This window comes from Saccoglossus kowalevskii, chromosome 1 (genome assembly GCF_978046115.1).
Source record: "Saccoglossus kowalevskii chromosome 1, keSacKowa6.1, whole genome shotgun sequence".
Taxonomy (NCBI): Eukaryota; Metazoa; Hemichordata; class Enteropneusta; family Harrimaniidae; genus Saccoglossus; species Saccoglossus kowalevskii.
The window spans coordinates 42,929,724-42,941,799 of record NC_140641.1 but is presented as its reverse complement, the minus strand read 5'-3'; the positions used below and the strand labels follow the sequence as shown (position 1 = coordinate 42,941,799).

The window sequence follows — 12,076 nt, the reverse complement described above, 5'->3', positions numbered from 1 at the left end:
GTGGTATATTGCTCTATGAATGCACCACTACAAACTCATACATGTGACATATTGCTCTATGAATGCACCACTACAAACTCATACATGTGGTATATTGCTCTATGAATGCACCACTACAAACTCATACATGTGGCATATTGCTCTATGAATGCACCACTACAAACTCATACATGTGGTATATTGCTCTATGAATGCACCACTACAAACTCACACATGTGACATATTGCCCTATGAATGCACCACTACAAACTCATACATGTGGTATATTGCTCTATGAATGCACCACTACAAACTCATACATGTGGCATATTGCTCTATGAATGCACCACTACAAACTCATACATGTGGTATATTGCTCTATGAATGCACCACTACAAACACATACATATCGTATATTGCTCTATGAATACATCACTACAGACTCACACATGTGGTATATTGCTCTATGAATGCACCACTATGAACTCACACATGTGGCATATTGCTCTATGAATGCACCACTACAGACTCACACATGTGGTATATTGCTCTATGAATGCACCACTACAAACACATACATATGGTATATTGCTCTATGAATGCACCACTACAAACACATACATGTGGTATATTGCTCTATGAATGCACCACTATGAACTCATACATGTGGTATATTGCTCTATGAATGCACTACTACAAACTCATACATGTGGTATATTGCTCTATGAATGCACCACTACAAACTCATACATGTGGCATATTGCTCTATGAATGCACCACTACAAACACATACATATGGTATATTGCTCTATGAATGCACCACTACAAACTCATACATGTGGCATATTGCTCTATGAATGCACCACTACAAACTCATACATGTGGTATATTGCTCTATGAATGCACCACTACAAACACATACATATGGTATATTGCTCTATGAATGCCCCACTACAAACTCATACATGTGGTATATTGCTCTATGAATGCACCACTACAAACTCATACATGTGGTATATTACTCTATGAATGCACCACTACAAACTCATACATGTGGTATATTGCTCTATGAATGCACCACTACAAACTCATACATGTGGTATATTGCTCTATGAATGCACCACTACAAACTCATACGTGTGGTATATTGCACTATGAATGCACCACTACAAACTCATACATGTACGTGTGGCATATTGCTCTATGAATGCACCACTACAAACTCACACATGTGGTATTTTGCTCTATGAATGCACCACTACAAACTCATACATGTGATATATTGCTCTATGAATGCACCACTACAAACTCATACATGTGGTATATTGCTCTATGAATGCACCACTACAAACTCATACGTGTGGTATATTGCTCTATGAATGCACCACTACAAACTCATACATGTACGTGTGGTATATTGCTCTATGAATGCACCACTACAAACTTATACATGTGGTATTTTGCTCTATGAATGCACCACTACAAACTCATACATGTGATATATTGCTCTATGAATGCACCACTACAAACTCATATGTGTGGTATATTGCTCTATGAATGCACCACTACAAACTCATACATGTGGTATATTGCTCTATGAATGCACCACTACAAACTCATACATGTGGTATATTGCTCTATGAATGCACCACTACAAACTCATACATGTGGTATATTGCTCTATGAATGCACCACTACAAACTCATACATGTGATATATTGCTCTATGAATGCACCACTACAAACTCATATGTGTGGTATATTGCTCTATGAATGCACCACTACAAACTCATACATGTGGTATATTGCTCTATGAATGCACCACTACAAACTCATACATGTGGTATATTGCTCTATGAATGCACCACTACAAACTCATACATGTGGTATATTGCTCTATGAATGCACCACTACAAACTCACACATGTGGTACAGTATATTGCTCTATGAATGCACCACTACAAACTCATACATGTGGTATATTACTCTATGAATGCACCACTACAAACTCATACATGTGGTAAATTGCTCTATTAATGCACCACCACAAACTCACACATGTGGTATATTGCTCTATGAATGCACCACTACAAACTCTTACATGTGGTATATTGCTCTATGAATGCACCACTACAAACTCTTACATGTGGTATATTGCTTTATGAATGCACCACTACAAACTCACACATGTGGTATATTGCTCTATGAATGCACCACTACAAACTCATACATGTGGTATATTGCTCTATGAATGCACCACTACAAACACATACATTGTGCATGTGGTATATTGCTCTATGAATGCACCACTACAAACGCACACATGTGGTATATTGCTCTATGAATGCACCACTAAAAACTCACACATGTGGTATATTGCTCTATGAATGCACCACTACAAACTCATACATGTGGTATATTGCTCTATGAATGCACCACTACAAACTCACACATGTGCTCTATGAATGCACCACTACAAACACATACATTGTGCATGTGGTATATTGCTCTATGAATGCAACACTACAAACTCACACATGCGGTATATTGCTCTATGAATGCACCACTACAAACTCATACATGTGGTATATTGCTCTATGAATGCACCACTACAAACACATACATTGTGCATGTGGTATATTGATCTATGAATGCACCACTACAAACTCATACATGTGGTATATTGCTCTATGAATCCACCACTACAAACTCATATATGTGGTGCATTGCCCTATGAATGCACCACTACAAACTCATACATGTGGTATATTGCTCTATGAATGCACCACTACAAACTCATACATGTGGTATATTGCTCTATGAATGCACCACTACAAACTCACACATGTGGTATATTGCTCTATGAATGCATCACTACAAACTCATACATGTGGTATATTGCTCTATGAATGCACCACTACAAACTCATACATGTGGTATATTGCTCTATGAATGCACCACTACAAACTCACACATGTGACATATTGCGCTATGAATGCACCACTACAAACTCATACATGTGGTATATTGCTCTATAAATGCACCACTACAAACTCATACATGTGGTATATTGCTCTATGAATGCACCACTACAAACTCATACATGTGGTATATTGCTCTATGAATGCACCACTACAAACTCACACATGTGGTACATTGCTCTATGAATGCACCACTACAAACTCATACATGTGGTATATTGCTCTATGAATTCACCACTACAAACTCATACATGTGGTATATTGCTCTATGAATGCACCACTACAAACTCATACATGTGACATATTGCTGTATGAATGCACCACTACAAACTCATACATGTGGTATATTGCTCTATGAATGCACCACTACAAACTCATACATGTGGTATATTGCTCTATGAATGCACCACTACAAACTCATACATGTGGTATATTGCTCTATGAATGCACCACTACAAACTCATACATGTGGTATATTGCTCTATAAATGCACCACTACAAACTCACACATGTGGTATATTGCTCTATGAATGCACCACTACAAACTCATACATGTGGTATATTGCTCTATAAATGCACCACTACAAACTCACACATGTGACATATTGCTGTATGAATGCACCACTACAAACTCATACATGTGGTATATTGCTCTATGAATGCACCACTACAAACTCATACATGTGGCATATTGCTGTATGAATGCACCACTACAAACTCATACATGTGGTATATTGCTCTATGAATGCACCACTACAAACTCATACATGTGGTATATTGCTCTATGAATGCACCACTACAAACTCACACATGTGGTATATTGCTCTATGAATGCACCACTACAAACTCATACATGTGGCATATTGCTCTATAAATGCACCACTACAAACTCATACATGTGGTATATTGCTGTATGAATGCACCACTACAAACTCATACATGTGGTATATTGCTCTATGAATGCACCACTACAAACTCACACATGTGGTATATTGCTCTATGAATGCACCACTACAAACTCATACATGTGGTATATTGCTCTATGAATGCACCACTACAAACTCTTACATGTGGTATATTGCTCTATAAATGCACCACTACAAACTTATACATGTGGCATATTGCTCTATGAATGCACCACTACAAACTCATACATGTGGTATATTGCTCTATGAATGCACCACTACAAACTCATACATGTGGTATATTGCTCTATGAATGCACCACTACAAACTCATACATGTGGTATATTGCTCTATGAATGCACCACTACAAACTCATACATGTGGTATATTGCTCTATGAATGCACCACTACAAACTCATACATGTGACATATTGCTCTATGAATGCACCACTACAAACTCATACATGTGGTATATTGCTCTATGAATGCACCACTACAAACTCATACATGTGGCATATTGCTCTATGAATGCACCACTACAAACTCATACATGTGGTATATTGCTCTATGAATGCACCACTACAAACTCACACATGTGACATATTGCCCTATGAATGCACCACTACAAACTCATACATGTGGTATATTGCTCTATGAATGCACCACTACAAACTCATACATGTGGCATATTGCTCTATGAATGCACCACTACAAACTCATACATGTGGTATATTGCTCTATGAATGCACCACTACAAACACATACATATCGTATATTGCTCTATGAATACATCACTACAGACTCACACATGTGGTATATTGCTCTATGAATGCACCACTATGAACTCACACATGTGGCATATTGCTCTATGAATGCACCACTACAGACTCACACATGTGGTATATTGCTCTATGAATGCACCACTACAAACACATACATATGGTATATTGCTCTATGAATGCACCACTACAAACACATACATGTGGTATATTGCTCTATGAATGCACCACTATGAACTCATACATGTGGTATATTGCTCTATGAATGCACTACTACAAACTCATACATGTGGTATATTGCTCTATGAATGCACCACTACAAACTCATACATGTGGCATATTGCTCTATGAATGCACCACTACAAACACATACATATGGTATATTGCTCTATGAATGCACCACTACAAACTCATACATGTGGCATATTGCTCTATGAATGCACCACTACAAACTCATACATGTGGTATATTGCTCTATGAATGCACCACTACAAACACATACATATGGTATATTGCTCTATGAATGCCCCACTACAAACTCATACATGTGGTATATTGCTCTATGAATGCACCACTACAAACTCATACATGTGGTATATTACTCTATGAATGCACCACTACAAACTCATACATGTGGTATATTGCTCTATGAATGCACCACTACAAACTCATACATGTGGTATATTGCTCTATGAATGCACCACTACAAACTCATACGTGTGGTATATTGCACTATGAATGCACCACTACAAACTCATACATGTACGTGTGGCATATTGCTCTATGAATGCACCACTACAAACTCACACATGTGGTATTTTGCTCTATGAATGCACCACTACAAACTCATACATGTGATATATTGCTCTATGAATGCACCACTACAAACTCATACATGTGGTATATTGCTCTATGAATGCACCACTACAAACTCATACGTGTGGTATATTGCTCTATGAATGCACCACTACAAACTCATACATGTACGTGTGGTATATTGCTCTATGAATGCACCACTACAAACTTATACATGTGGTATTTTGCTCTATGAATGCACCACTACAAACTCATACATGTGATATATTGCTCTATGAATGCACCACTACAAACTCATATGTGTGGTATATTGCTCTATGAATGCACCACTACAAACTCATACATGTGGTATATTGCTCTATGAATGCACCACTACAAACTCATACATGTGGTATATTGCTCTATGAATGCACCACTACAAACTCATACATGTGGTATATTGCTCTATGAATGCACCACTACAAACTCACACATGTGGTACAGTATATTGCTCTATGAATGCACCAATACAAACTCATACATATGGTATATTGCTCTATGAATGCACCACTACAAACTCATACATGTGGTATATTACTCTATGAATGCACCACTACAAACTCATACATGTGGTATATTGCTCTATTAATGCACCACCACAAACTCACACATGTGGTATATTGCTCTATGAATGCACCACTACAAACTCTTACATGTGGTATATTGCTCTATGAATGCACCACTACAAACTCTTACATGTGGTATATTGCTTTATGAATGCACCACTACAAACTCACACATGTGGTATATTGCTCTATGAATGCACCACTACAAACTCATACATGTGGTATATTGCTCTATGAATGCACCACTACAAACACATACATTGTGCATGTGGTATATTGCTCTATGAATGCACCACTACAAACACACACATGTGGTATATTGCTCTATGAATGCACCACTAAAAACTCACACATGTGGTATATTGCTCTATGAATGCACCACTACAAACTCATACATGTGGTATATTGCTCTATGAATGCACCACTACAAACTCACACATGTGCTCTATGAATGCACCACTACAAACACATACATTGTGCATGTGGTATATTGCTCTATGAATGCAACACTACAAACTCACACATGCGGTATATTGCTCTATGAATGCACCACTACAAACTCATACATGTGGTATATTGCTTTATGAATGCACCACTACAAACACATACATTGTGCATGTGGTATATTGATCTATGAATGCACCACTACAAACTCATACATGTGGTATATTGCTCTATGAATCCACCACTACAAACTCATATATGTGGTGCATTGCCCTATGAATGCACCACTACAAACTCATACATGTGGTATATTGCTCTATGAATGCACCACTACAAACTCACACATGTGGTATATTGCTCTATGAATGCATCACTACAAACTCATACATGTGGTATATTGCTCTATGAATGCACCACTACAAACACATACATTGTGCATGTGGTATATTGATCTATGAATGCACCACTACAAACTCATACATGTGGTATATTGCTCTATGAATCCACCACTACAAACTCATATATGTGGTGTATTGCCCTATGAATGCACCACTACAAACTCATACATGTGGTATATTGCTCTATGAATGCACCACTACAAACTCATACATGTGGCATATTGCTCTATGAATGCACCACTACAAACTCACACATGTGGTATATTGCTCTATGAATGCACCACTACAAACTCACACATGTGACATATTGCTCTATGAATGCACCACTACAAACTCATACATGTGGTATATTGCTCTATGAATGCACCACTACAGACTCATACATTGTACATGTGGTATATTGCTCTATGAATGCACCACTACAAACTCACACATGTTACATATTGCTCTATGAATGCACCACTACAAACTCATACATGTGGTATATTGCTCTATGAATGCACCACTACAAACTCACACATGTGACATATTGCTCTATGAATGCACCAATATGAACTCATACATGTGGCATATTGCTCTATGGATGCACCACTACAAACTCATACATGTGGTATATTGCTCTATGAATGCACCACTACAAACTCATACGTGTGGTATATTGCTCTATGAATGCACCACTACAAACTCACACATGTGACATATTGCTCTATGAATGCACCAATATGAACTCATACATGTGGCATATTGCTCTATGAATGCACCACTACAAACTCATACATGTGGTATATTGCTCTATGAATGCACCACTACAAACTCATACATGTGGTATATTGCTCTATGAATGCACCACTACAAACTCACACATGTGACATATTGCTCTATGAATGCACCAATATGAACTCATACATGTGGCATATTGCTCTATGAATGCACCACCACAAACTCATACATGTGGTATATTGCTCTATGAATGCACCACTACAAACTCATATGTGCGGTATATTGCTGTATGAATGCACCACTACAAACTCATACATGTGATATATTGATCTATGAATGCACCACTACAAACTCATGTGTGGTATATTGCTCTATGAATTCACCACTACATACTCACACATGTTGCATATTGCTCTATGAATGCACCACTACAAACTCATACATGTGGTATATTGCTCTATGAATGCACCACTACAAACTCACACATGTGGTATATTGCTCTATGAATGCACCACTACAAACTCATACATATGGTATATTGCTCTATGAATGCACCACTACAAACTCATACATGTGGTATATTACTCTATGAATGCACCACTACAAACTCATACATGTGGTATATTGCTCTATTAATGCACCACCACAAACTCACACATGTGGTATATTGCTCTATGAATGCACCACTACAAACTCTTACATGTGGTATATTGCTCTATGAATGCACCACTACAAACTCTTACATGTGGTATATTGCTTTATGAATGCACCACTACAAACTCACACATGTGGTATATTGCTCTATGAATGCACCACTACAAACTCATACATGTGGTATATTGCTCTATGAATGCACCACTACAAACACATACATTGTGCATGTGGTATATTGCTCTATGAATGCACCACTACAAACGCACACATGTGGTATATTGCTCTATGAATGCACCACTAAAAACTCACACATGTGGTATATTGCTCTATGAATGCACCACTACAAACTCATACATGTGGTATATTGCTCTATGAATGCACCACTACAAACTCACACATGTGCTCTATGAATGCACCACTACAAACACATACATTGTGCATGTGGTATATTGCTCTATGAATGCAACACTACAAACTCATATGTGCGGTATATTGCTGTATGAATGCACCACTACAAACTCATACATGTGATATATTGATCTATGAATGCACCACTACAAACTCATGTGTGGTATATTGCTCTATGAATTCACCACTACATACTCACACATGTTGCATATTGCTCTATGAATGCACCACTACAAACTCATACATGTGGTATATTGCTCTATGAATGCACCACTACAAACTCACACATGTGGTATATTGCTCTATGAATGCACCACTACAAACTCATACATATGGTATATTGCTCTATGAATGCACCACTACAAACTCATACATGTGGTATATTACTCTATGAATGCACCACTACAAACTCATACATGTGGTATATTGCTCTATTAATGCACCACCACAAACTCACACATGTGGTATATTGCTCTATGAATGCACCACTACAAACTCTTACATGTGGTATATTGCTCTATGAATGCACCACTACAAACTCTTACATGTGGTATATTGCTTTATGAATGCACCACTACAAACTCACACATGTGGTATATTGCTCTATGAATGCACCACTACAAACTCATACATGTGGTATATTGCTCTATGAATGCACCACTACAAACACATACATTGTGCATGTGGTATATTGCTCTATGAATGCACCACTACAAACGCACACATGTGGTATATTGCTCTATGAATGCACCACTAAAAACTCACACATGTGGTATATTGCTCTATGAATGCACCACTACAAACTCATACATGTGGTATATTGCTCTATGAATGCACCACTACAAACTCACACATGTGCTCTATGAATGCACCACTACAAACACATACATTGTGCATGTGGTATATTGCTCTATGAATGCAACACTACAAACTCACACAAGCGGTATATTGCTCTATGAATGCACCACTACAAACTCATACATGTGGTATATTGCTCTATGAATGCACCACTACAAACACATACATTGTGCATGTGGTATATTGATCTATGAATGCACCACTACAAACTCATACATGTGGTATATTGCTCTATGAATCCACCACTACAAACTCATATATGTGGTGTATTGCCCTATGAATGCACCACTACAAACTCATACATGTGGTATATTGCTCTATGAATGCACCACTACAAACTCATACATGTGGTATATTGCTCTATGAATGCACCACTACAAACTCACACATGTGGTATATTGCTCTATGAATGCATCACTACAAACTCATACATGTGGTATATTGCTCTATGAATGCACCACTACAAACTCATACATGTGGTATATTGCTCTATGAATGCACCACTACAAACTCATACATGTGGTATATTGCTCTATGAATGCACCACTACAAACTCATACATGTGGTATATTGCTCTATGAATGCACCACTACAGACTCATACATTGTACATGTGGTATATTGCTCTATGAATGCACCACTACAAACTCACACATGTGACATATTGCTCTATGAATGCACCACTACAAACTCATACATGTGGTATATTGCTCTATGAATGCACCACTTCAAACTCATACATGTGACATATTGCTCTATGAATGCACCACTACAAACTCATACATGTGGTATATTGCTCTATGAATGCACCACTACAGACTCATACATTGTACATGTGGTATATTGCTCTATGAATGCACCACTACAAACTCACACATGTGACATATTGCTCTATGAATGCACCACTACAAACTCATACATGTGGTATATTGCTCTATGAATGCACCACTACAAACTCACACATGTGACATATTGCTCTATGAATGCACCACTACAAACTCATACATGTGGTATATTGCTCTATGAATGCACCACTACAAACTCATACATGTGGTATATTGCTCTATGAATGCACCACTACAAACTCACACATGTGACATATTGCTCTATGAATGCACCACTACAGACTCATACATGTGGTATATTGCTCTATGAATGCACCACTACAAACTCACACATGTGACATATTGCTCTATGAATGCACCACTACAGACTCATACATGTGGTATATTGCTCTATGAATGCACCACTACAAACTCATACATGTGGTATATTGCTCTATGAATGCACCACTACAAACTCATACATGTGACATATTGCTCTATGAATGCACCACTACAGACTCATACATGTGGTATATTGCTCTATGAATGCACCACTACAGACTCATACATGTGGTATATTGCTCTATGAATGCACCACTACAAACTCATACATGTGGTATATTGCTCTATGAATGCACCACTACAAACTCATACATGTGACATATTGCTCTATGAATGCACCACTACAAACTCACACATGTGGTATATTGCTCTATGAATGCATCACTACAAACTCATACATGTGGTATATTGCTCTATGAATGCACCACTACAAACTCATACATGTGGTATATTGCTCTATGAATGCACCACTACAAACTCATACATGTGGTATATTGCTCTATGAATGCACCACTACAAACTCATACATGTGGTATATTGCTCTATGAATGCACCACTACAGACTCATACATTGTACATGTGGTATATTGCTCTATGAATGCACCACTACAAACTCACACATGTGACATATTGCTCTATGAATGCACCACTACAAACTCATACATGTGGTATATTGCTCTATGAATGCACCACTTCAAACTCATACATGTGACATATTGCTCTATGAATGCACCACTACAAACTCATACATGTGGTATATTGCTCTATGAATGCACCACTACAGACTCATACATTGTACATGTGGTATATTGCTCTATGAATGCACCACTACAAACTCACACATGTGACATATTGCTCTATGAATGCACCACTACAAACTCATACATGTGGTATATTGCTCTATGAATGCACCACTACAAACTCACACATGTGACATATTGCTCTATGAATGCACCACTACAAACTCATACATGTGGTATATTGCTCTATGAATGCACCACTACAAACTCATACATGTGGTATATTGCTCTATGAATGCACCACTACAAACTCACACATGTGACATATTGCTCTATGAATGCACCACTACAGACTCATACATGTGGTATATTGCTCTATGAATGCACCACTACAAACTCACACATGTGACATATTGCTCTATGAATGCACCACTACAGACTCATACATGTGGTATATTGCTCTATGAATGCACCACTACAAACTCACACATGTGGTATATTGATCCATGAGTGGACCACTACAAACTCATACATACATGTATTAACCTTTCAAAAACTTTGACATTTAATATTACCTCTGCACTGGTCAATTTTTACTTTATATCATTATAGCTAAAACATGAAT

At 37.7% G+C, this 12,076-nt stretch overlaps 1 protein-coding gene across 4 annotated transcripts in view; it reads right to left on the bottom strand.

Annotated features, from left to right (window-relative positions):
* Positions 1-12,076, bottom strand: part of LOC100373291 (uncharacterized) — a 61,849-nt gene that overhangs the window by 26,365 nt on the left and 23,408 nt on the right. The window lies entirely within an intron of this gene.